This window comes from Archocentrus centrarchus, chromosome 11 (genome assembly GCF_007364275.1).
Source record: "Archocentrus centrarchus isolate MPI-CPG fArcCen1 chromosome 11, fArcCen1, whole genome shotgun sequence".
NCBI classification, from domain to species: Eukaryota; Metazoa; Chordata; class Actinopteri; order Cichliformes; family Cichlidae; genus Archocentrus; species Archocentrus centrarchus.
In genome coordinates, this window is record NC_044356.1 from 207,400 (window position 1) to 234,760 (window position 27,361).

Consider the following 27,361-nt stretch of genomic DNA (forward strand, 5'->3'; position numbering starts at 1 on the left):
GAAAATGAGCACAAATTAAAACAAAAAACAGGCTTCAATCATCATACAGGGCATCACATACAGTATGAAACCTTTCTAAATCCCGATGGGTGACATCTAAAATGCATTCTGGTCCAGAAGAGGTGAATCAACGGTGGGGGTGTTCCAGTAGAAAAAAGCAGACCATTAATCATTTTGCCCAGCTAAAAAAAGACAACATGCATATTAAATATAGTTTTGTTAATACATTTTATATGCTCAAGTCAAATTAAAGGATGGGAACATTTAAAAGAATAAATACATAAATAATTTGATGTGTAATACTACATATTAGCAGTGCTATTTTGGTAGTAACTGGAGTTTTAGTGTATTTTAGCTTGTTAAGCTAATTAACTGGTAATATCTGACATGTATTAACAAGCTAGTACAGTTAAAGTGTAACTATATGAATTATAGTATGTAGCACAGTCTGATTGTGTGCAGCTAAGAGGACTGGCTCACAGATGATTCGGCCTCCTGTGGTATCATCGTGGAGGTCTATCAGCAGCTTGATGTCACAAATTGAGCCTGTGCTAAAAAAAAAAGTTCTAGGCATGAGCCTATATAGCACAATTTTAGTTGGTAAGCAACATACACTACACAACAAGCCAGATAACAGGAGGCTGCAGTGTGAACCATGGGTATGGCTAACAACCGTTGAATAATTGTTATTTTGTGCAATCACTCACAGTTAGAGGGTTTTTTTTTAATGATATCTCTAAATTGTGTCTCATCACTTCGCAAAATTGGTTTTGTTCAGTGAATTTCTACTTCTGGTTTCATGAGGGACATGCGCATAATAGCACAGAATAACTAGTCCGAATGAGTGGAGCACTTAATGTAATGTTTTGGAGGATTTAATTGTAGTAAAATTGTAGTAAAATAGCCTTCTGTAACCACAACCAGCTGCTTCCTTTTCTATTGATTTCACTTTGCTGCTAACGTCTGTTGTAGTGTTTCATGAGCAAAAGTGAAAGCACATTAGTGCTGTTTGATTTCAGTTTGTTGTTGTTGTGATAATATATTCAAGCTCAAATACAATTTTGTCTAGAGGCAGGTGTAAATAATATTTTTATATCCAGCTTAGTTTACACTTAAAATGAAAATTAGGTAAATTAGGGAGTGCTTAAAGGCAGCATGGTGGAACAGTGGTTAGCACTGCTGCCTCACAGATAGAATACCATCGGGAAGGCCTGGGTTCGATTCCACCTTGGCCCAGGCCTCTCCCTCTCTCTGTGTGGAGTTTGCATGTTCTCCCCGTGCTTGCGTGGGTTTCCTCCGGGTACTCCGGTTTCCTCCCACATTCCAAAGACATGCACTTACTGGGGTTAGGTTAATTGGCTAATCTAAATTGCACATAGGTGTGAATGAGAGTGTGAATGTGAGTGTGAAAGGTTGTTCGTCTCTCTGTGTTGGCCCTGCGACAGGCTGGCAACCTGTTCAGGGTGTACCCTGCCTCTCGCCCTATGAGAGCTGGGATAGGCTCCAGCCCCCCCGCGACCCTGAACAGGATAAGCGGAAGCGAATGGATGGATGGATGGAGAGAGTGCTTAAAATTTGACTTCATATCCAAGGACATGGTTACCACAGGGTGTGCCATACCACCTGAAAGACCTCTATGCACTGGGCAGCTGTTAAAGGGCTGTTATAAGATGTTATAAGGCTAGTAAGAAACAGTTTAGGACTAAAACTCACTAAACTCCTAACAATTATGTTGTGTGTATCTTCTCTGTTTAGATAGAACATACACTCGTTAGTGGAGATTTGTATACATGACTCCCTTTAAACTTGTATGCAGAATACTGGGAAACATAACCAACAAGTGTTTTTCACCACCTTGCTCTTGCAGGGCAGTCATTTGACCTTTATAGGAAGTCTGCTATTCTCAGACTTGTACATATTTCAGGCTTACACACAATTTAATTTGTGCACACTGCAGGGTTTGGAACCCATTTTAATTATTTAGTAAAAAATACTAACTACAACTGAGTTATACGACATAGACCAGATTTTCTGAGTTTCAGATATTATGCATTAAACATCAAGTTAGTGCAGGTCACAGGCCCAATACTAAAGCACCGACTTAGTAGTAACTTAACTAAAATAACATCCACAACTGTGTAAATCTGTGCCCCTAAATCAGCACACCTCTATTACAAGAGACCAAATACACAAATCCACATGATTTGATTTACTACAGATATGTAGTAACACTGTGGTGAGAGCCTCTGTCACTGCTATGGACTTGAAGTATACGCTGACACACGCTGTGCAGCTGCTGCGTTATCAATGGAGTTTACTTCTTTTTGTGCAGTTTTGAATTTGTTTGAAACTCATAAAGAACTGCAGTTTTAGGAAATAAACCTCAAACTGTGCCTTACAGTATCCTTGTTTTCAGTTTATAAAATCAGTGACGAGACAATGAACAGCAGACTTAGCCTTGAGTTGTTCCATCCAGAGTTCTTCTGCTGCTGGGATTTTATAATTCACTCATGAATCACATTTAAGAGGCAAAAGGATTATTTATACTGGGGCAAACTGTAAGTACATGCAGGTCAATCTACTTTAACAACATAAAGTCCTTACCTGTGAATGGTTACATGCCAGTCTTCAACACGCTACCCTACATATACAAATTCCCTTTCAGTTTGTGTCCAAGTATTCTCTATCAAACACCCTATCCATGTTTTTACATTAAGAAAATCCAGCATAAATATGTAAGTCATATTTAGCACATAGGCTTTTGGCACCTTAATTGGAAATGGGAAACTACGGGGATGTAAAACATACAAACACATCAAAATAGAAATATGTACATACAAATAATGATTTGATCTTTTGAAAATACTCCATCATTCCTTCCAGCTCAGCATTACCACTTTGAGAAGTTTTCTGTACTTCATCTGCCATCAATTCTCCCCAGTATTAGGATTTAATTTAAGCCTTTTTTTCCTGCTATGAGGTCGACCTTGTCCGGGTAACAGGATTATCCCTTCACCCTCCGCCTGTTGTTAAAGTTGCCCTGAGGAAACAATCTTGGATCAGAGTTCCTGATGTGGCCTCAGGCAGGAACTAGAATTGATCATGTGCAACACTGACCGTTTCAGCTCGTATGTGTTTTTGTTTCTTTTTAAAGGGAGATGTGCTTTTCTTGTTCCACTTTCCAGTCAACACTTTATAGAAAATTGAATTTCTCGTCAGTAAGATTCTAAGACTGTACTGGAAAATAGCAATTCATCTTACTGTGACCTCAACTTAATCTATTTCTTTAACTCCTTATGCACCTGTGTTTGCAGGTGAGGCAGCTGACACTGGGTTTGAGGGTGGCGCACCCTGAACAGGTTAGCAGTCCTTTACAGGGCCAACACCTCAACATGTGCAAAAACAAAACCAAACTAAAGATTTTTAACTCTGTTTGGATATTTGCACTTTGACCAACTTTAATTTATATATTTGGATTTTCAGGCTGTGATACCCAAAGCCACTGCCATTTGATTAAAAAAAATATGATTACTCTTTGGCCAAACTGTGAAGGTGCAGATTTTTATCATTGCTTAAAGACACCATTTCTAAACTGATCCTCGATCAGCATCTCTGGGCAACTTCATCCTATTGTTGGCATCCATTTATTGTTGGTGTGATTTGCTTTTTTTTTTTTTTTTTTTTTTTTGCAGTAACCATTTTGTGTCCCTTCCAACAGTATTTTCAGCCAGGGACACAAAATGGGTCAAGTTAAACCAACCTTTCTAATCTCAAAGAATCATTGGTGCTGATCGGTCATTAGTTGTTGTCTTCTTGAGCTTGACGCCTCGTTGGATAGCCACCAGAAAGTCCTCCACCTCAGCATATTCCGTCTCTTCCAGGAGCTCCGGGAGAGGTCGACGCTCCCACTCTGATGCCCGACCGCTGGGCTGCGGAGGTGGGGTAGGAGGATCTGATCCCTTGCCCATGTGCTGGGTGTCCCACGGGACAGACTTTGGTGACATTGACCCATTGCTGCCTGGTGACAGAGGCATGGTGGCTGGGCTTAGTGGGGTCCGTGGTGTGTTGCCATCTTCTGGCACTGCTTTGCTAGGGAAACCAGGATGTTCAGGCACAGTAGGAGTCTTAACTGGGATCATGGGTGGCTTAATGGGGATGGGGCCCAAGTTGAGGCCCCCAGATGGTCGCCGTAAGTTGGGTTTGGAGGATGGTGTCCGTCTGATAGTAGCAACCCCTGGAGTGATTACAGCAGAGGGGTTGGAAGGCAGGCCAGCAGTGGAAGCAGGACGTTTCGACTGAAACATGCGGCGGTAGGACTGACTGATGTCACTGTTCCTTGGGATGGTGGAGGATTTATCAAAGTCTGAAGACTGCTGGTCCCCCTCCTGATCTGCTCCCACAGAGTAGTAGTCACAATCTGACACTATGAAGACCAGGAAGCGAGGGGATTAGAACAATAATTTAATAATGCAAATTTTGTTTGAATACAGCTGTCTGCAACCGTTTGTGTAAATTCTGAATATCTGAAGCATTTCTCAGCTATTATATAAGTTTTATGTTTGTGTAGTTTTCTTTTTCTTTTCAATTCATTTTAACTTTAATTAGATTTTTTTTTCTATTTTATTGAAGTATAGAAGGTAATTGTCAGGAACATGATTTAAGAAGTTCAGAACAGGTACAACTAAAGTTTTTTGTTTGTTTTGTTTTTTAAATAAAAGCCAAAATTTTGAATGGTTACTGTTATGGATTATGTTCAGGTTTGGTTCTGGGTACACATTTCCTGTCTGGGCACAGATCTGTAGACCTGTGAAGACTTTGTATTCAGTCGGCTGCCTCCAGAGGGAAGTACAACTGCAAATATCCATATTTTAATGGTTATTTGCAGTTGTATTTCTGATTTCCTGAATAAAGTTAGAGCTAATTTAAAACTGTTATTTAAGTAAAAAAAAAAAAAAAACTCTTATTATTTAAGTAAGCTTACCCTGTGAGGGAATGGTATCCTCTGAGCAGCAGGGTGTGTTGGTCTGACTGCTGTAGCCGCTGGAGCCCTGCAGAGAGTCTCTGCTGGAGCCGTGGATGTCCAGCTGGAGGCCTCGGGCCAGAGCTCTGGCCAACTCTTCATGGGCCTCCCTGTCCACCTGTCAGACAGACACACAAATATGTAGATTATTGGTATTTTTTTGGGGGGGGGGACTCATCTCTCCAATCAGAATGCTCCCAGTTAGTCATACGACTTTATTTCAAGGCCTTTTTTGGTCAGTGCACCAGACCTTGGGGGATGTTGAAGTGTTGCCTCCTTTGCTTCTGTTTGGCTCTTCCCCTGGTGTGGTGACATCAGCACCCTGGTGACTGCTGGGATCTGTAGTCTCCCTCCTGTCCTTGCTCCTTTTCAGGGTATTGACCATGGGCTGATCATATGGGCCTGGTTTGGCCCAGTCCTAGCCAAAAAAAAAAAAAATCCATAGTACTGAACCATTCAATTTTTGGCTTTTATACTTTTTGATGGTGATATTCATTTTGGCCATTACCTGATAAAAAATACTTGCTGGGAAAAAGATTGTGTATATCTTGAATTGGTTCAGCACTGATTGTTTTAGGAGTTTATACAATCCAAATAGCAGCAGGAAAAAAAGGTATTTAGTTTATAAAAAAAAATTATTATCCTCTTGTTTGCATTTTGGAGCTGTAGCCAGCAAATATTTGAAACAGCTGCACTAGAGGCCCATGCAAGTAAATCAAACCATTTTTACAGACCACACCTCTGGCAAAACTTGCCTTTAAATAAAAATAGAAGCTATAATCTGAAGTACAGTGCAGCTGTGTAACTCCACAATCCAGTACAGTTGAAGTTTACAAATCAGCCAAAACATTAAAGCCACTTACAGGTAAAATGAATCATCGCTCATCTCATTTGCATCTCACTGCAAAGTACTGCTGGGAAACCTTGGATCCTGGACTCCATGATGATTTAACTTTATTATATACCACCAAACACAAAAAAAAATCCCATGGAAGTCCCCAACTGCCTCACCCAGTAGGACAATGTGCTCAGATACAAAATCTCCTCATAAATGACTCAAAGAACATGACAAGGTCTTGATCTGGTCTTCAAACTCCCTAAATCTGAATCCAATTAGAACAGCAGAACACAGGAGCCCCAGCCAAACAACCCACAAGACCCAAATGGCCAGGCTGTCAATGTCCAGAGCCAGTCACCGCCGCAGGAAACTCCCAGTGGCCCCAATACGTTAGAGCTGTTTTGGCAGCACACAGCAGATGATTTTAATGTTTTGGCTGATTGGTATGTATGAAGTTAAGTTTTTAAACAAATTTAACAGGTGGGTTGTAGTGTCATCAATTCAGTATCTGACCAAATATGAAATCTAATCACAATCTCTCCATCTGTTCTTCAATTAAAGTTACATTTTATTGAAAATATTTTTAAAAAGTTTACAATCTTCTAAAGTTAATGAAATCTGCTATGGCATTATGTCAAACTAAGAAAGGAGACTCATGAAAATGGGACAGATGGATGGACAGCCTGAAAACACAGTGCCCCTGGCTATGCCTGTCACCAGCACAGATAAGCAAGGCTCTTTAAGATTCAAGTAATTCATGCTGTTTTAAAGTTTTAAATTTTGAATCTTAAAGAGACATTTAGAAATAAGATGAACCAAAATAGCAGGTAAAATTTATCTTCATGGTGTTTGTTTTCAAACTGAGCAGAATGAAAATTAAGACTTCTACATTTACATTAAGTCAAAAAAGGGAGAAAAATAACACACAGATCAACTGAAGGAAAATGGGAGGACATTGGGGAGAATGAGGCTCAAACCTTCCAGGATGGGACTCTGGATGACGGGATCACTCCGAGCCCTGAGGGGCTAAGAGGCAGGAACTCTCCTGACAGGCCACAGCCTGAGCGAGACCACGACCATGTGGGTGAAACGGACGAACAGGAGGGCAAGGAGATGGGAGAGGTGGTGGTGGGAGAGGAGTGGGGCAAGTGTGACGGGTGGAGGTGGGTATCCTGGGATCCATGATGGTCAAAACCATTTGACAACTGAAGGCGAATGAATGAAGAATCAGAAACAATTCAAAAATTAAAGATGATGGATATGAATACAGAGTGAAAACATGACATGTGGGTGTAAAAAGGTGCTACATGCAGCAGAAGAAACCAGATGTTTAGGCAACTGTTGAAGCTTCCAGCTGATCTTCCACGAATCTGGTTTGTATCCAAGTTCCGTTTAAACTACATCACCTCAGCAGCCATTTCAATCTTAAAGAGTGAGGCCTCACCCTTCATACAGATCTAAATATCAGAGGTACCTGTTTATGGTACTGATAATTTAAGTCTGGATTTTTCTGGATAGCAAATAATTTGCCTTTTTGTCCTTTCAATCATTAAATTTTTTAATAGTTTTTGACTGACCATAACATTTTCTAAAATTTTACAAATAATTAAGAAAATGGGAATAATTTGTATTTTTGCATAAGTTGCAGTTCTACAAAATCTGCCTCAACCAGCTACAATAGAAATGCTGCTCAAGACAAATACAATAATAATTTTCAGATTTTATTTTAATTGTGTAATTGTAGTAAATTGTAAAAGAGTAATTTTACCCTGTGATATTAATCGCTTTACTCAACCCTATAACATCTAAACAAATATAATGAAAGAAGAGTTTTGCTGTCTGGTTTATTATGATGGAATAATAATTTTAAAAAGTTCATACAATTTATCAGGGCACCCAAATACATTTCGTAAATTACCTCCACCATACACAAACACACAGCAGGTTGAGGTTAGAGCGATTGAGGTTTCCCAGGTTTAACAGTGGATTGTTGCCTCTTTCTGTTTTGAGTCTGCTTTTATAACGCATCTGAGATAAACATCAAAATCACTGAAATACTCAGATGTGTGGTCATGATTTAAACATGCTGAAAGTTTGGACGTCACATCTGAGCTACTGAAGTCCAGGGTGATAAAATAAATGTGTTTCTTTTTGATGTGAAAAGGTTAAACATGTGCATTTAAAGAGGTGACTCTGCAAACAAAGTAGCCAACAGAGCTACAAACTTGTCACAGTGACTCTGACCCAAAAATTAAATCAGACAGGGAAATATGTTGACTCAGGAGGGATAATATTAATTGAGAGAACTTCGTCTGGTGCAAAGCTCTCAGGCAGTAATACAGTAAAGTAATACAATAAACACAAGAGCACTGACCAAAGGTGATTATAATGGACAGGACAAAATTTGGCCAAATGGTGGTGTCCATTAGAGGCACACAGTTGTGGAACGCACTGCCAGCTTATATCAGGATCTGTGGCCCCTACTCTAGCTTTAAAACCTCTTTGAAACATTGGTTGAAAACTAACTGGAGGTGCACTCATATGTAGATTACTTTGTTTATTTTGTTAGGGCATCCTATCTTTACTGTAATTTTATGTTGTTTGTGTTATGTGTTACATAGGTGATGTTTGTATTATTCTCTGCTCTTTATTTTGTTGGATGTTTTCTGTTCTTACCTGCCTTAGGACAACAGATGAAAACTAGCTTTGTGCTAACTCTGGCATATTTACATTGATGCTCATTGCTGACATGTTTATTAATATGCATTGTCCTAATTTAAAGAAAGAAAGAAAAAGAAAAAAAGAAAAGAAATATTTCCAAAATGCAGGAAATTACATATTTGCCAGACTCTCCGACCTCCACGTGTTCTGCCTGTTGAGATGAAGCCTACACCCATCATTATCTGATTAAAATGAAACTCTGAGGCTGTGTGGTACTATGCACAGCTGGGTTTTTTTTAGGCAATTTTGAGCCACACTGCAGTTAACTTTAACTTTGAGAAGCACCCTAAAACTGTGGCATTAGAATGTCATTTTTGGCTTTTGGAAACTGTTCTGTTAGGTCTCGACAAACATGAGGGGAAATATACTTTGTAAGTGACTTCAGTTTGTTTTTTTGTCTCCAAAAAAAGTACTGCTGCTTCACAGCTAGAAGGTCTGGGTTCAAATCCACCATTGCCCAGGCCTCTCTGTGTGGAGTTTTGCATGTTCTCCCTGTGTCTGCGTGGGGTTTCCTCCCACAGTCCAAAGACATGCAGTTACTGGGGTTAGGTTAATTGGTGACTTTATATTACCCATAGGTGTGAATAATTGTCTGTCTCTCTGTGTTGGCCCTGCGACAGGCTGGTGACCTGTACATGGTGTACCCTGCCTCTTGCCCTATGACAGCTGGGCTAGGCGCCAGCCCCCCTGCAACCCTGAACAGGATAAGCAGAAGAGAATGGATGGATGGAAAAAGTCCTTTCATCTTTCATAAAGCTGGGGGTACATGGACTTCAAAGGGTTAAGTAAACTGAGAATTTCTTAAATCCATATTCTCATCCAACGTGCCAAGTACATCTAACAAACACCCTGTGCTGTTCATAATTTTCAGGTTGTCACTGTTTATTAGACTACCAATCAAATCTCTAACATTTCTTCCTCCTCAGCCAACACCAGATGATATTTTAATTATTAATGTAGTGACTTGTCAGTGTTAAACACTGAATTTAATTGGATTTGTCAAGCAACTGGAAATGTCTTAGATCAGTGGTTCTCAATCCAGGCCTCGAGGCCCAGTGTCCTGCAGGTTTTTGATGCGTCCCTGATCCAACACACCTGAATCAAATGGCTGAATTACTTCCCCAGTATGCAGTCAAGTTCTCCAGAGTCCTGCTAATGACTTCTATATTTGACTCAGGTGTGTTGAAGCAGAGACACATCTAAAACCTGCAGGACACTGGGCCAGGAGGCCTGGATTTGAGAACCACTGTCTTAGATGCTGCTGCTTCTGTGCATTTTCAATTACAAGCTAAATCTGCTTTTTTGCTTCATGAAAGGTTTGCTTAACATCATTAACACAAAATAAAAGCTTCATGTAGCACCTTAAAACACAAAATAACAAAAACAGATCAGAGTGTGTGACACTGGTTCAACTGGTTGTACTGACCTGACCCCCACCCCCACCCCAAACACACACAAACCTAACACAGATGTTAGGTTTGTGTTGTGTTGCAACAGTGTGTTGCAACAGTATGTTGACCTGCTGTTTCCCGAAGCATGGCTTAGGGTGTGAGGGTGAGGAACAGGAAGACCCCCTCACTGACAGACTGAGAGGATGAAGTAGAGACATGACTGGAGCAGAGGCATGCAGAGCACAGAGAGAGACAAGGCAAGCATTCTGCAGAAAGCACAGAGGGAAGCCACAAAAACAGAACAGAAACAAGAACAGGCAGAGGAAGCAGCAACAAACAGGTTAGTAAGAAAAACAGTTAAAGCCTAGAAAAAGCAGGAATGAACCAGTGCTGGAGAGTATTATCCACACAACGCTTACATTCAAAAGCTAACATGGATGAATACAATGCTGTGCCAATTCCTGCAAGTCAGAAAATACTATCAGCCTCCAGTGCTACCCCTCAGCCTCTCAGCAGGGTGACATCATTTGAGTTATCGAGTTTCAGTTTCAGAAAACTTGACCAATGTTTAATGTTTTAAAAGCAATGTTCAAACATAGATTTCCTTATTACTAACATTCTTTTTCTCCTCCTGTCCTCCCACAGCCCAGTGGGTGATGACAATACCCTATCAGCCTTTTTAGGCTGAGTGGTTAAAAACTATTTGAGAGCGATGCCATCAAGGGTAGGATGGATTACAAGGAATACGTCTTTACTGTTTTGTAATGAGTGAGTTTGTAACCTCCCCAACACTGATTCCAAATCAGACATCAAACAGAACAAAGCAGGAAAGTGTTAGATGAAACAGAAGCAGGTTCAGCCAGTGGAAAGAAAAGCAAACATCTGAATACAAACTGTCTTTTATTACATTTATAAACTTAAAAAAAAAAAAAGCATGATTACCAGGTCATTTTCTTCATGTACTAAATTATTATCATAAACAACTTAAGCTCTGTTTGAACTGTCCACTCCTCCACTCGCAGTTACATCGTCTACTAACGGGGATCTAGTGCAGGCATTTCAGCCACTTGTACACTGATTGTTGACACTATTCCCAATTATCTTTGCTACAAAAAACATCAACACCAACAGATAATGGGCACCTTATTATCGTATTTTTGGATATTTAATTAATGTTGCACTTAATATTTAATATGGCGCAATGTTGCAATTAATATCTCTGCACAGCAATAAAATAAAAAATGTATGTCTGGGCACAAATGGCTTCATTTAAATATAGCGTGGCTGAACTAGATGCGCTGCAGTGGATACAGCAAACAGCTTCTGCACCCTGTTTGTGGTGCATCTTGCCAATCAACAGCCATCTTGAAACAGCTATTTGGGCAGAATTATCAAAAGTAAACAGTAAACAAAAAACTGCATGTGTGCGATCACCAGTCAAATCTAACAAAACATGCTTTGAAAAGGATCGTTCCACTTCTACTAGCATCAAACAATGACAAAATGGCTGACTGACAGGCATCATGGACTATATAGTGAACAAGTGGACAATCCCAACACCATCTGACCTTTCAGTAAATATGTAGCAATAAATAAATGATGCTTTAATGAAGCACTTACCATTTTTGTTGTGCCTTTTTAGACTGGTGAGACTTTATTATGTTTGGGTCAGAGCTATTTGATTCATAAATTAACTGATTACCAAAAAATGACAGCAGTATTTAGAAAAACTGGTGGGAAAGTGTGAAAATGCCAAAAATAATTTTATTGGAATTCCTCCAACGTGACAGACAGAAGAAAAAAAAATGTTTACACAAAAACAAAAACACAAAATCACAGACACGCCTTTAAATTTGAAAACCAACCCCCCCCCCCCCCCCCCCCCCCCCCATTTTGGAAACCATCTGTCTCACGATGTCACTGAGGTGACTCAGCAAACACACACACACACACACACACACACACACACACACACACACGGCAAACATTTTCATACCTTCACTGGTTTAATTTTCTTGGTGTTTAGTCTCAATGAGCTGATAAGTAAAAGTATTCAGCTGTGAATTTTGTTACCTGTAGGGTCTCTGGAGGCATTGGTGAAGGGGATTTGGACTGGAAGGCATCCTGGGAGATGAATCCAGAGTCATGTGAGGAGATCGAAGAGAGGCGGGCGGGTGTCTGCTGGGGCAGCACCGAGGAGGAAGAGGAGGCACGATAACGGAAGTGGGAGGTCGGGGAGTGACAGTGTGAGCCACTGGAGCGAGAGTCACTGCTGTTAACGCTGTTCAGGCTGCTGTGGGAGGAGAGAAGGAGAAAAATGAATGTTAGAAAGAAGGAAATCTGTGTTTGAACATTGCTTTTAAACTTTAAACAACAACATAATGTGTTTCTGTAACATGTTAGTCCACTACATGCTGCCAGGACAGCTTCAGGAGGATCTCAGCAGGAGAGATGGATGCCATTCTTGCCAAACCATATTGCCTCATTTGGTGTTTGGATGATGTGGTAGAGGATGCTGTCCAACACATCGCCCCAAAATCTTTCATAGGTGTTAGTCTGGATTGAGATCTGGTGGCTCTAAAGACCATTCAATACTTCTGGCTTCAAAAAGCTATCAGTTAAACAGGGTCTACAGTTTTTAAATTTTAGATCATCAGATTAAAGAAGGTGTTTAATTTGTGATTTTTGTGTGCTTTTGGGTTGTTTTGCACTGTCTACATGGACATCAAGAGCCAAGCTTTAAAGACAGGCTGAAGCAGAATCCACTAAGATGAACTATGGTGAGTAATTTAGATTTGAAGAAGTGCTGACTTCAAGAACCATAATCTTCAAATCTTCATAATCTTCTTTGTGAAAATCTGGATCAATACATTGACCGCTCTACAATCCCTTACAGCTTTAATTATTTGCTTACACAAAGAACCAACACAGGGACCAGCTCTCAGGGGCCTACATTTGAAAAGTCAGGAAAAATATCTGCTTTATCTCTCCTTTTCCCTTTCATCAGCTGAAAACATCATAATTTCAGGTATAATTTATTGTGACTTTTGTGAGTACTGAAATAATACCATCCATCCATTCTCATCCACTTATCCTGTTCAGGATTGTGGGGGGGCTGGAGCCTATTCCAGCTGTCATGGGGCAAGAGGCAGGTACACCCTGTACAGGTCGCCAGCCTGTCGCAGGGCCAACACAGAGAGTCAGACAACCATCCACACTCCTACTCATACCTATGGGCAATTTAGAGTAGCCAAATAACCTAACCCCAGTAAGTGCATGTGTTTGGACTGTGGGAGGAAACTGGAGTACCTGGAGGAAACCCACACAGACATGGGCAGAACATGCAAACTCCACACAGAGAGAGAGCGGCCCGGGCCAAAGGTGGAATCAAACCCAGACCTTCTGGATGTTATTCTAACTGTGAGGCAGCAGTGCTAACCACCACGCTACCTTTTCCCTTTTATCAGTGGAAAACATTATATTTCAGGTATAATTTATTGTGACTTTTGTAAGGACTGAAATAATACACGATGATAAAACAACAGTCAGTGGAACCCTGTCTTCTCTTCAATGAACCAAAACTTTCTAGAAATCAGTGATGAAAAGCTGCAGTTCCACTTATAAAACATAGGGGGGCAGCAGAGGACAGGCACCTTATTGAGATAATCATCAGTTTGCTGCAGCTACTTAACTAACCTGCACATGCTGGACTTCCTGGATACAGTGGTGCTTGGTGAAGAGGGAGGAGTTTGGTAGGACCAGGTGCACTCGGAGCCCTTCAGGTCTACAATTACCTGTAGAGAAAAAAAACTGCACTGAATCATTTCTATGATGTGAAATTATTGAGAGGGTGTTATGTGTAGTCAGGTGAAAGGAAGGAGTGTTGACAGGCAGGGTTACCACTGACTGTAAGATCAGCAGGTAGAGTGCCTGAAGGTGCACTGAACAGCAGTGGAGAAGAAAGCGCTGAGTGTGCAGGTGACACTCTTTGATGTTTAGTCTTTACTGTTTATAAGGTGTAATTATGGACTGGGAAATTAAGCTGCAATATTTGATCAGGGTGCAACCTGGATGCATCCAGGTGGAAGGATCTAAAAACTCAGACGTTCTTTTAATCATCTTAAGAAGATTAAAAGTGAACACAAAACAATTTAAAATTTCAAGCTAGAATTTCAAGCCTGTGTTTGGCTTCACATCAGGTGCAAATATTCATTACTATCTGAAAAAAGAAAGAGAAAAGCCTGCAGAAAAACCTCTGTGGTATATTGAACAGACAAGAATGAAGCTGAGACACTTTAATAAGAGAGGAGAAACTGTTTGATTGTGTGGTAACATAACCCCTCACAGCAGCACAATTACCTGCTCACTGGAGGCAGGCAGCTTGTGTGGGTCCATGGTTAGTGTCTTCAGGTCGTCTGCCAGTGTCTGGAGGTGAGTGATCTCCCCCAGCATGGACATCTCCTCCTCCTGAGACACACCAACAAACGTCAGCTGCAAATTCTACAAAGAAACAACTTTGAGACTGAAACTTCACTGCAGCTACTTCAGAGGTTTGATGAGTGATCTGCAGCACAGAAGGAGTAGGAGTTGATGTTTGTCAGAGATTTACAATTTGATTACAGCTGCGGACGACCAGAAATACAGAAAGTACAAACATGCTCGGCCAGGTGATTCTTCAAAGGTTCACAGAGCTGCTGTGTGCCTCTGATTAGGACTCCCAAACATCCAGTGTATCTTTTTTCCATCTGCGTGGTTTAGATGTGTAAACAGTTTGAATGCATCACTGACCATGACGGGCCGCAGCAATGGACACGAAGCAGCAGAAGCGACTCCTCTCTCCACCAGTGCCTCCTCACTGCCTGCTTTTCCGTCTCCTCCAAGCAGCAGGTACTTATCACTGACATCCTGCATGCACTGTCCAGCTGAGGCTGCAGGTCTCCACGGCCTGAACACAAACAGGTGACCAATTTCACCCAATGACAGCAAGCAACCTCAAACAGCCACTTGCCAACTGATCGGGGAATACATCATTGTTCCCTAGCAGCCGGTGATTACCAACTGGTCTCCAGGCCTGTGTGAATGGGGGCTAAACTTATCAACAGAACATGAAGAAACAACCATGCTATGCCAAAAACATCTATGTTTTGTTTTGAAATGATCCCAGCTGAATTTGAAATGGGGCTGGGCTGTGCTCTCATGCAATACCAATTTGTACCACAGTTTGTGCCTTTATTTAATCGGGCGAGTCATTACAAACATATTATCATTTACAGTGGGGTTATTGGTAAAAGGTAAAACTTCTTGAGGAAATGAGGTTATTGCTACAAATAAATAAACATTAAAAGAACAAAACTTGAAAAAACAGGTGGAGCCTTTCCCAGCTGCCATAAGGTGAGAGGCGGATTGTACCCTGTTGCAGGGCTCCAAAAGATAATATCAAAGTTATCTAAATCTATTCTCACAAAACTGCATGTGAGTCTGTGTGGCATTAAATAAATCAGTTCAGTCCATCTTGGCTCAGATGTACAAACTCCACATAGTGACTATGGATGGAAGAGAACCAAAGAGGAGGAAGCCTCACAGCTACAGCAGATGATCAACCAGCTGTGAAATCCAGTTCTCAGAGAACAGCCTGGTCTGAAACTACAGTCATCCAAATAATTTAAAACAATAGAACTTCCCACAAACCATTAACCACATTAAAGTATTAAACTAGTCTTTACTCTTTGGTGACAAACAACTGCTGGCAACCAACTAAAAATGCACCACACATCAATAATATTTGCCATTTTGAAATTACATCTCTGCTTTTATGAAATGTTTCTGGTTTATTTTTAACTCTGAGCAAATATTTCAATGTTTCTTTGCTCCGAGGCTCATACTGAAGCTGTTTTATACTTGACACAGAAGATTAAAGAGGATTTCATGTGTTGACATCACCATTGTGACATGGGGCGGATGAATCGGGGAGCGTATTATGGTTTAATCATATCTCCCTATGGTGACTGTAACTGGATTTGTTAATTTACTTTGTGACACAGAGCAACACTGAGAACAGTTTTTAACATTGTTTCAGGAATTGAGGTGAACCATGGGCGTACGTTTCCCAGAGCGCTAAAGGGGACAGAGTATGTGGGGCATCTGGGAGTTTTCCCCTAAAAAAATAATTTGAGTATTAGACACTTCATTTCCTGCATTCTGGGGAATTTGTATGTTCCAATTTGTACATTTTCTACATCACTTCAGGGTGGAAATGTCTTCTCTCAGTTGAACGCATGTGTATAAGGCAACATCCCTGGTGAATCAACAGTAATTCCAAGCATGCTTTCCTCTTTTTCCCCTCTTCTGTTTACCTGAGTATCTATGAAACAGGATTTAGGACTTAGTGAAGGAACTTCAGATTTAACCCTGTGTTTTTGGTATTGTGAAGGTGGGTCATGTCATACATCATCATTACACTGCTTGACCACCTTCAGATCAACTGACCATACAATTGTCTGAAAAATAGCATCAATGTTCCTGCAAGAGTGCTCACATTTTAGTGTTCAGATAGCAAAAGTACATTTTTTAAAGACTATCTAAAGTCTTCGTTTTTTCTTGATGAGCATCAATGGGAAAGCAAGTTTAATTCAATTCAATTTTATTTATATAGTGCCAAATCACAACAAACTGTCGCCTCAAGGCGCTTTGTATTGTGGGTAAAGACCCTACAATAATACAGAGAAAACCCAACAGTCAAAAACGACCCCCTATGAGCAGCACTTGGCGACAGTGGAAAGGAAAAACTCCCTTTTAACAGGAAGAAACCTCCAGCAGAACCAGGCTCAGGGAGGGGCAGTCATCTGCCGCGACCGGTTGGGCTGAGGGGAGAGAAAGACATGCTGTGGAAGAGAGCCAGAGATTAATATCAATTAATGATTAAATGCAGAGTGGAGTATAAACAAAGTAAATAAGGTGAATGAGAAACAGTCATTATGTGAACCCCCCAGCAGACTAGGCCTATAGCAGCATAACTAAGGGATGGTTCAGGGTCACCTGATCCAGCCCTAACTATAAGCTTGATCATAAAGGAAAGTTTTAAGCCTAATCTTAAAAATAGAGAGGGTGTCTGTCTCCTGAATCCAAGCTGGAAGCTGGTTCCACAGAAGAGGCGCCTGAAAGCTGAAGGCTCTGCCTCCCATTCTACTCTTAAGTATCCTAGGAACCACAAGTAAGCCAGCAGTCTGAGAGCGAAGTGCTCTGTTGGGGTGATATGGTACTATGAGGTCTTTGAGATAAGATGGGGCCTGATTATTCAAGACCTTGTATGTGAGGAGAAGAATTTTAAATTCTATTCTAGATTTAACAGGGAGCCAATGAAGAGAAGCCAATATGGGAGAAATCTGCTCTCTCTTTCTAGTCCCTGTCAGTACTCTAGCTGCAGCATTTTGGATCAGCTGAAGGCTTTTCAGGGAGCTTTTAGGACAGCCTGATAATAAGGAATTACAATAGTCCACCCTAGAAGTAATAAATGCATGAATTAGCTTTTCAGCATCACTCTGAGAAAGGATGTTTCTAATTTTAGAAATATTGCGCAAATGCAAAAAGCGGCCCTGCATATTTGTTTAATATGTGCATTGAAGGACATATCCTGGTCAAAAATGACTCCAAGATTTCTCACAGTGTTACTGGAGGCCAAAGTAATGCCATCCAGAGTAAGTATCTGGTTAGACACCATGTTTCTAAGATTTGTGGGGCCGAGAACAAGAATTTCAGTTTTATCAGTTTTATAATGAAAAGTGATGGATCTGAAATACATGCCGGTCAATTAACCATCTGAGGACATAGTCATGCTGTGCTGTAACACATGCATAAAAAGTTTGGCATCATCTTGCTGAAATAAGCAAGATGTTCCCTGAAAAGACTGCTTCTTAACAGCTTCTTGTCATCCCCGGAGAACAATTCAGTGAGCTGCACTGTTAAACTGAGTGACAAGGATCATAACCATGGACACAGGTTTACTTTGATTCAGATTGTCCTGCTGCCCTAAATACTCACTAGAGCACCAAATCTGAATTAACCCATCACAAAAATAGTCCCCCTCCAAAATCCACCATTTCTTCACTTTGACTATTTTGTCTAAGGAAAATAATGAGCCTCATTAGAAATTAAATTACTTATTGTACATTCCTAATACAAATGTTTCCTGTAGTCTGCTTGGTGCTGAGGCCCACAGTGGGCAGAAAGCATTAAGAGACAGACCAACACATTATTACTCTGTCTTTTCATGACTCTGCTGACAATACGACATGACAGAACAGACTGAAAAATGCCTGCTGCAATTTTCTAGACCTCAAAGTGACATTCATGTCTGTGTGACAAGATCAGCTAATTTCACTACTAACTGACAATTGTTGTTTTTTCCTTCATTTTGGTGCTTTGGGGTTCAGTTTCTCCTCTTTAAAGTGATCGTTTGGTAATCTCATCTTCTGGATTTGAGGACAGACATAAACATGCAATTAAAGTTCCTCCAGTGAGATCCAAAGCTGGCTTCTGCGGTCGGGCTGATAGACGGGAGAGCATGCTGTCTCTCTGTAAGACTTTTCCAAGAACAGCCCTCAGTGATAAAAAGGAAAGAGATGGTGAAGACGTGCTTCCAGAAATGGGAATATAATACCAGGTTTCCCACGGAATTCAAACAAGATGCTTCCAGTTGAACATCACCCTTATATTCTCTGTTTATCTCACCATCTCCTCATTTTTTCCTTTTGTCTAACTCTAGACATTTCTGCATGCTTTACTTTCCCTTTTTCGTCCTGTTCTTCCTGTCCTTTCTATACCTATTTCTCCACAAGATTACAAGGCTAAATTGAGAAGTTCCACAACTCCACACATCACATAACTTTCCTGCTATGTGTGGAATTATACATAGGACACCTGATTTAAATTTGGCTAATCTTCCTTTTATGATAGTCTCCTTGTGTGCTTCTGGAAAGCTAGTGCCATCTTTCAGATCACTCTGTAGACGTCCTTCTCTGACATTTTTAACACGCACCTCAAACTTCAATTATCAACTTCCATGTTTACAATCATCAGCTTGGTTTCTATGGGTCAGGCTATGACAGAGACCAAAGGTGTAAAGTGTCTGAAGGCTGTGCATCAGATCAGTACTATGGCCAGAAGCATCTTTGTCTTGTGAGCAGTTAGGAGACAAAGTGAGAGAAGCAAGGCTGAGATGTTTTTGACATGTGCAGAGGAGGGATAGTGAATATACTGGACAAAGTATGTTGAAGATGAAGCTGCCAGGGAAGAAGAAAAAACTAGACTACAGACAAGATTAATGAATGCGTGAAGAGGATATGCAGTTGATCTGACACAAGAGGATGCTAGGGGAGGGTGAGACAGAGGAAGATAATCTGCTGTGGTGACCCCAAAAGGGAGCAGCCAAAAGAAGAAGTACTGAACCAGTCTGAGCACTTCGCTCTCAGACTGCTGGCTTACTTGTGGTTCCTAGGATACTTAAGAGTAGAATGGGAGGCAGAGCCTTCAGCTTTCAGGCGCCTCTTCTGTGGAACCAGCTTCCAGCTTGGATTCGGGAGACAGACACCCTCTCTATTTTTAAGATTAGGCTTAAAACTTTCCTTTATGATAAAGCTTATAGTTAGGGCTGGATCAGGTGACCCTGAACCATCCCTTAGTTATGCTGCTATAGGTCTAGTCTGCTGGGGGGTTCACATAATGCACTGTTTCTCATTCACCTTATTTACTTTGTTTATACTCCACTCTGCATTTAATCATTAATTGATATTAATCTCTGGCTCTCTTCCACAGCATGTCTTTCTCTCCCCTCAGCCCAACCGGTCGCGGCAGATGACTGCCCCTCCCTGAGCCTGGTTCTGATGGAGGTTTCTTCCTGTTAAAAGGGAGTTTTTCCTTTCCACTGTCACCAAGTGCTGCTCATAGGGGGTCGTTTTGACTGTTGGGTTTTCTCTGTATTATTGTAGGGTCTTTACCCACAATACAAAGCGCCTTGAGGCGACAGTTTGTTGTGATTTGGCGCTATATAAATAAAATTGAATGAATTGAATTGAACCATGGTGCATCCCAGCACAATAAAAAAACAAACAAAAACAAACAAACAAACAAACAAACATTATATTGTTTATTTTTTGTGAAAAGGGTGGTAAAAATGAGTACCCAGTTTTAAAAGTTGAATTTTCTTAACAAGAATACAGTATAAATGTAATATATAAAACATATCCACATATTTGAATTTAAGAGAGAAATGAACACAAATTATTGCAAACTGTCAGCTACAAGATTTTCAAATATCAGCAACTCCAGGATCCCATAAGATACTTTAATAAAATCTATAGCAGTGTATAACATCCGTTTTAAGTTCAGCACACATGGTGATGTCTATGAGGGCACGCTGGAGCTAATTTCACATGACCCACCGCTTTAGTCAAGCCGTGGTGCATTTCCAGCTTTGTATCAACAGTTTGTCCTTCAACTTTCCTGTTTAAACTCGATCTGTTTCTGCTCCCATGCCGGCACTATAAACATAAACTGAGGTGGTTTTCCTGAATCTTTTTCTCATCATATTAACTCTTACTCATCACAGATTTCCCCACATTTTTCAGTTTTCATCAGTCCTTCACCCTCTATCATTACATTCATTTCATTCAAGCACAAGTTCCTCCTCATCCTATTTTCCTTTCTTGTAACTTCTCCATGTCCTCTCCCCTTGTGACATCCACACCAGTGCAGAGGGAGTTTCCCCTTGCGCAGTAATGACAGGCTGGGAGGACCTGAGGACTGAAGCAACTCGACCACATCTGAAGTTCCTCTGGGGTCAATCCTGGGTCCTGTTTATTTTTTCTTGAAAGCCTAATTCAAAGCTGGAAACCATCGAGTCCTTTGTTGGCAGCAACAACAAGCTTTTGTTTCCAGTCATAATAAGGCTTGTTTCAGTACGATCACTCAGACTGGAACAGATTGTTCTAAAAGCAGAGCCTGTTTTGGTTCTTTGTAGCTCAGCAGAACAAAGCAGTAATATTGAGATAGCCCATTCCCTCTACTAATCTAAAAATTCTTTTAAAACAATTTAGTAAAGTCCTTTATTAAACAGAAAATCTAGGATTCTGCGCTTAAGAGATTCACAGAGATTGACAGTCTGACCCTGGAGGATAAATCCACCATCTATCTACAACTGTGAATGTTGAAAAAATATGAAATTTTTTTTGGTGCCTTTAGGCTTGAAAATCTGCTCAGTTGTAGCTGGAGACCTAGCTGTCATCACCTATAATGAAACACAAGTTTACCTTTGCTCTTTGAATAAGTTTGAGGTCCATGGTTGAAATAGCACAGTGCACAGGGTAATGGTGATTTCACACAGGATGCAGTATGCACTGCACTGCACTTGCTGCTGTTAGAGGAAGATGTAGGGGCTAGAGCTAATAAGCCTCCCAGGGCACCATCTAAAATAAGCAACAGTGTGGAAGCTATCTGGATATGCCTGAGAAGAACAGAAGACCAGCTAATTTTAAATTAGTTAAAGCTTTTGATTTTTATGGAGCTGTTCTCTGAACTTTTTGCTCACATCTCACACATTACTGATAATCTATGCAACCTAAACACTTTGTCTTATTGACACTACATTTAATCATGAGTTATTAATTTCTGCTGTGGCAGAACTAGGCTCATCTGGCACGACTGGTTGGAGCTGAGGGGAGACAGACAGGGCAAAAGACACACTGTGGAAGAGAGCCAGAAATTAATAATGACTCATGATTAAATGCAGAGTGGGGTATAAACAGAGTAAATGGTAAATGGACTAGCGCTTTTCTACTCTAGCTGAGCACTCAAAGCGCTTTATACAACACGTTTTGCATTTACCCATCCACACCCATTCTTAAAAGCACTTCCTTCTACACCTGTCTATCTAACATTCATACTCTGACAGCTCTAACTATAAGCTTTATCAAAAGGAAAGTTTTAAGCCTAATCTTAAAAATAGAGGGGTGTCTGTCTCCCAAATCCAAATTGGGCTGGTTCCACAGAAGAGAGGCTGAAGGCTCTGCGTCCCATTCTACTCCTAAGTATCCTAGGAACCACAAGTAAGCCAGCAGTCTGAGAGAGAAATGCTCTATTGGGATGATATGGTACTATGAGGTCTTTAAGATAATACAAGGCCTGATTATTTTATGTGAGAAGAAGAATTTAAAATTGTATTCTGGTTTTAACAGGGAGCCAAAGAAGAGAAGATAGTATGGGATAAATTTGCTCTCTCTTTCTATCCCTATGAGTAAAAATAGCTAGTAATAGTAGCTGCAGCATTTGGATCAAGAACTGTCAAAGTCCATCCATGCAAAGGCATTCCAGACGTCCTTCTCTGGGTATACCTCAGGGTTTCCTCCCAGTCAGAAACCTTCGAAGTGAGGTGCCCAGGAGGCATCCTAACCAGAAACACCAGCTTTTCACATGCAGTAGCAACTGCTCCAATATCCCTCCGGATGTCTGAGCTCCTCCTCCTTAGCTTAGCCAAGCAAGCCTACAGACAAAATTAGTTCTAGCTGTTTACATTCACTTACATTCTACACTCACCCAGATTTCATGACCACAGGTGAGGGTTGGGGTGTAGATAGACTGGTAAATCAAAAGATTCACCTTTCAGCTCAGCTCCTTCTTCACCATGACTGGTATAACACATTCACTACTGCTGACACCACACCAATCTGATGGTCCAACTAATGCTCCATCTGCTTCATCACATGTGATTAAGATCCCAAAAAACTCCTTTGCTTGAGGTAGCCTCTCTCCACAACCTAGAGGGAGCATTTTGCCATTTTCTGGGAGGGAACCATGGCCTCAGACTTGGAGGTCCTGACCCTCATCCCAGCCGACTATCAGAGTAAGTATTCTGTCAGTTTTTAACAGGACCACATGTTGTGTTTACGGCTGAGTCACACTGGTTAACAGTGTTTTCCTGAAAAAGCAATGAAAATATTTCCTTTGAAGACTCATGTTTAGTGTGACTCTAGTCTTTGTTGTGTGAGTCACACAAACATCTAAACAGTGTGGGAACAAGGTTCAGTGGCTCAAAGTGAGCTGGATGTGAAATGCAAAAGCAAATGTTTGACTGAGCTGGAGGTGTTAGTCTAACTGTCCCATATTCTCCCTAATGGTATATTCACAATCCTTTAACTTCTGCCCTCCGCATTATTGTCAAAAATTGTAATACCCTCTTTTCTCTTATTCACACTCTAAAACCACACTCAGACTAAACATGGAGAAGTAAAAATGGCAAACAGCAGTCGCGTGAGCTTTTTTCATATCTGCAGAAGAATCATGTATTATACAGTAGAGCAAGAAACTAAGGATGGGGGGTGGGGGTGGGGGGTGTACTTACCAAAAACATCAGCTGGACAGAGCAAAGCATGATGGGATGCCAAAGGAAAGAAAGAAAAACACAATATTAGTGTTTACATGCTCACACCCTTTAAAACGACTACTTATTGAATTTTCCCACAAATACCAAACATGTTTAATTATGACGGGTTCACAGCAAAATACTACAGCCCCTCTCAGCAGCACTTTTTAAAAAGTGCTGTTGTGAAAAGACACTTGAACATAACTTAGAGAACAAACCTTTTTTAGCTTTCTTCTGCAGCTTCAGAGTATCTGATGATCTCTTCTTGATCTCCTGACGGGCTTTCTTGTACTCTGGAGAAGAAAGCACATATATGCACAGAGTGAATGCAAACAGTGTGTGAAGTCTGAGCTATATGTACATGTTTTATGTTTGTGTGTGTGAAACCTTTGGCATGGTCTTTATCCAGAATATTGGCTACTCTCTTCCACTCCTCCATCTGCTCCTGTAGAGGGTTGATGAGACAGTCCAGAAACACCCTGAAAGTGCACACACACACACACACACACACACACACACACACACACACACACACACACACACACACACACACACACACACACACACACACACACACACAAAGTTCAAAGCTCTCCCATTTGCAGCAAAGGCAACACAACACAAATTGAATTAAAGGTGAAGGCCAGAGTAAATCTTTTAATGCAGTTGTGTGTGGGTATTATTACCAGGATGATTAGCTGCAGTGTTTCATTACTGACAGGACTGTTGCACATTCAGAAATCAAAGAAGTTGATATTTTTTAAGTATACAGACCTAATTTATGTGTGCATATAGTATCTAAAGCATGAGGGCAGTTTGTTAATCAGCTTCAGCTGCTTTGGTGTTAATGATATTAACCACAGGTGCACTAGAGAGGCAACAATGAGACAAACTCCAAAACAGGAATGGTTTTACAGGTGGAGGCCAGTGACATGTTTCCCTCCACTTCTTTTCTATCTGTTTTGCTAGTTTTGCATTTGGCTAGGGTCAGTGTCACTACTGGTAGCATGAGGTGATTACCTGGAGATTCCAGGAGACAGGCAGTTACTCTAGGAGAGCTGGACAGGGCCGTAAAAGGTCCTCAATCCATAAGCAGGACCCATATCTGATGAACAGGATGAGCGTTGTGAGAGCCCTACAAAATGACCTCCAGCAGGTCACTAGTGTGAATGTCTCTGACAAAACAATCAGAATCTGACTTCATGAGGGTGGCCTGAGGACCCAACGTCCTCTAGCCCTGTGCTCACTGCCTGGCACTGTGGAGCCCAATTGGCATTTGCCATAGAATAGCAGAATTGGCAGGCCCAGCACTGGCACCCTGTGCTTTCCAAAGATGAAGGCAGGAAACACATGACAGACGTGAAAGCTGCTGAGAACGTAACATCGTTCAGCATGACCGGTTTTGGTGGTGGGTCAGAGATGGTCTGGGGAGGCATATCCATGGAGGGACACACAGATCTTTATAGACTAGGCCTGGCTAGGCCTGATTGCCATTAGCTATCAGGATGAAATCCTTGTACTCAGTGTCAGACCCTATGCTGGTGTATTGGTCCTGTGTTCCTCCTGGTGCACAACAAGGCCCAGCCTCAATTGGCAAGAGTATGCAGGCAGTTCCTGGAGGATCAAGTACCAGGAACTGCCTGGATCAAGCACTGTATGCAGTGCTTACCTGACCTAAATCCAATAGGACACCTCTGGGACATTCTGTTTGGGTCCATCCGACACCACCAGGCTATACCTCAGACTAGGAGCTCAGTGATGCCCTGGTCCAGATCTGGGAGATCCCCCAGGACACCATCCGTCGTCTTATTAGAAGCGTGCCCTTACGTCATCAGGCATGCATACAAGTACGTGGGGGTCATAGAAACTACTGAGTACCATTCTGATTTGCTGCAATGAAATTTCAGCAAAACAGGCCAGGCTGCTGGATCAATTTTTCACTTTGACGTTCAAGGTGTCTTTGAATTCAGCCTCTTTAGGTTGATAATTTTTATTTCTATCAAAGGATGTGGCATCCTTTTGTTCCTAACACTTTACTCAGTCTTCGTCAGTATAGATATCAGCATGATTTTTTTTTCCTCATTGAGATTTGATGTGCTTTCAAAGTGTTCCTTTAATTTCTTTTTTTAATCAATGTATTTATTTATTTCCTTGAATGAAGAATTGAACTGATTCATAAAGCTGTTTATAGGAGGAATATATTCTCAGAGCAGAGATTCTTCTTACAAGGTCACGTTTACTGGGATTTACATGAGCCTTGCATTTACATTTTCATCTGCCGTACATATGCTCAACATTAAAAGAATGTGAGACCTCGGGGGTCAAAAGTTGTTCTCTGGGGGTCAAAAGTTTCTGCTCCATGGTCAGATGTGGTCATCAGACTGCTGTTTGATTAGAACAGTGGTTCTTCTGGCACCCCTGACTTCAGAAGCCGTAAAAGGCCACACAGAACACTACACATTTTTTTTAACCAATTAGTAACAATAAAGACAGATGTAACTTGAATTAGAATGAAATAAAAGGTCAGCATGGCAGCTTTGCTTATTTTTCCTACAGACTCATATTTATTCAAATTAGTTTCCATAGTTTCCACATCCTTGGTCATCCGCATACCAACAGCAGCCCTCACAGTTTTAGAAACAATAGTCTAGAATAAATACTCTGACTACAGGTGAAGAGAATAAAACCCCTTTTAAATTTTAATACTAATGCAGTAACATCTGGCTCTTGTCTTAACTTGGAAAGGGAACAATCAGCATTCATTCCAAGCTCAGATGACTCTGTGGAGTTCATGGTTATTTAGCAGCTAAGCAGACAAGCTAATTTTCACTCCTGTTCCATCTATGAAGTAAGTCAGTGCAGTTGCATTCCATAAGTCATCATTCAAGCAGTGTGAAACTGTTGCTACATCTGTGCCACTTATAGATCCATAACAGTTAATTACTGATAAAGTTATAGAATAATATTTAATGGATGTATAAACAGGGAGGAAAAACACTGCAAAGAACAGAACCCCCCACACTAGATGAGCAACAGCCAGTTCTTTTTTTTTCTTTTCTGATCCTTTCACTAATCAATTAATCAACAGTATCATAATAATGGTCTCTAAAACTGTGCTGACAGAAAAAGAAAGCTGGTGAAAGGAATGTGGCCACAGCAGGACTGACTGAGCCTGATACTGTATTGTAAACTGGATTAGTAAAAAGCAGAAAGGAGGTGATAGGAAGATGGATGAAGGTGTATTTATAAAAATGATCTGGATAATTATTTTCACCCAGTCATTAGATTGAATCAGAGTCTAAGGAGTGAGGGACCAAGATGGAGGTTCTAAAAAGCTGAAGCAGGAGGAGCAGGTTGCCATGGAGAGCTGGGAGGACACTCCTGTTCATCTCACTCACACTCACACACACACACACACCACACACACACACCACACACACACACACACACACACACACACACACACACACACATTTACTCACATGGAGAACTGGCGCAGTTTGGCCTCAATGCTGCGATGCCTCATGCACATCCTGGTGAGGGCTGAACCGATGTCCCGGGTCCCTCCTGAAAGCAAAGACAGACACAGTGGAAAATCTGTCAGTCAGGTCTGGAACTGCAGATGACTAGAAGAGTTTCAGCACCGACACATTGTCACAACTAAAAGTACCCTTCAGTATATCCTGTTATAGGCATCTGATGCATCCTTGCATTTTTAATCCTGAGGTTTCTGCCTATATCTATTGCTTTAACCTCTTAAGATGTTGAAAATGATTAGACAGCACCAAGGTTTTCTTTAAAATAAACAACTCCTTACCAAGATACTTTGTCATTACCATATACACTCACTAGCTACTGCATTATCTACAACTGTTAAACTGCTTGTTAACGCAAACGTCTAATAGTCACATGACAGCAACTTGGTGCATTTGGGGATGCAGACACGATCAAGATGACCTGTTGAAGTTCAGACCAAGCAT

General features: G+C 41.0%; 1 pseudogene; it reads right to left on the bottom strand.

Annotated features, from left to right (window-relative positions):
• Positions 1-3,531: 3,531 nt before the first annotated feature.
• Positions 3,532-26,937, bottom strand: LOC115788648 (protein MTSS 1-like; annotated as a pseudogene).
• Between the last annotated feature and the right edge of the window lie 424 nt (positions 26,938-27,361).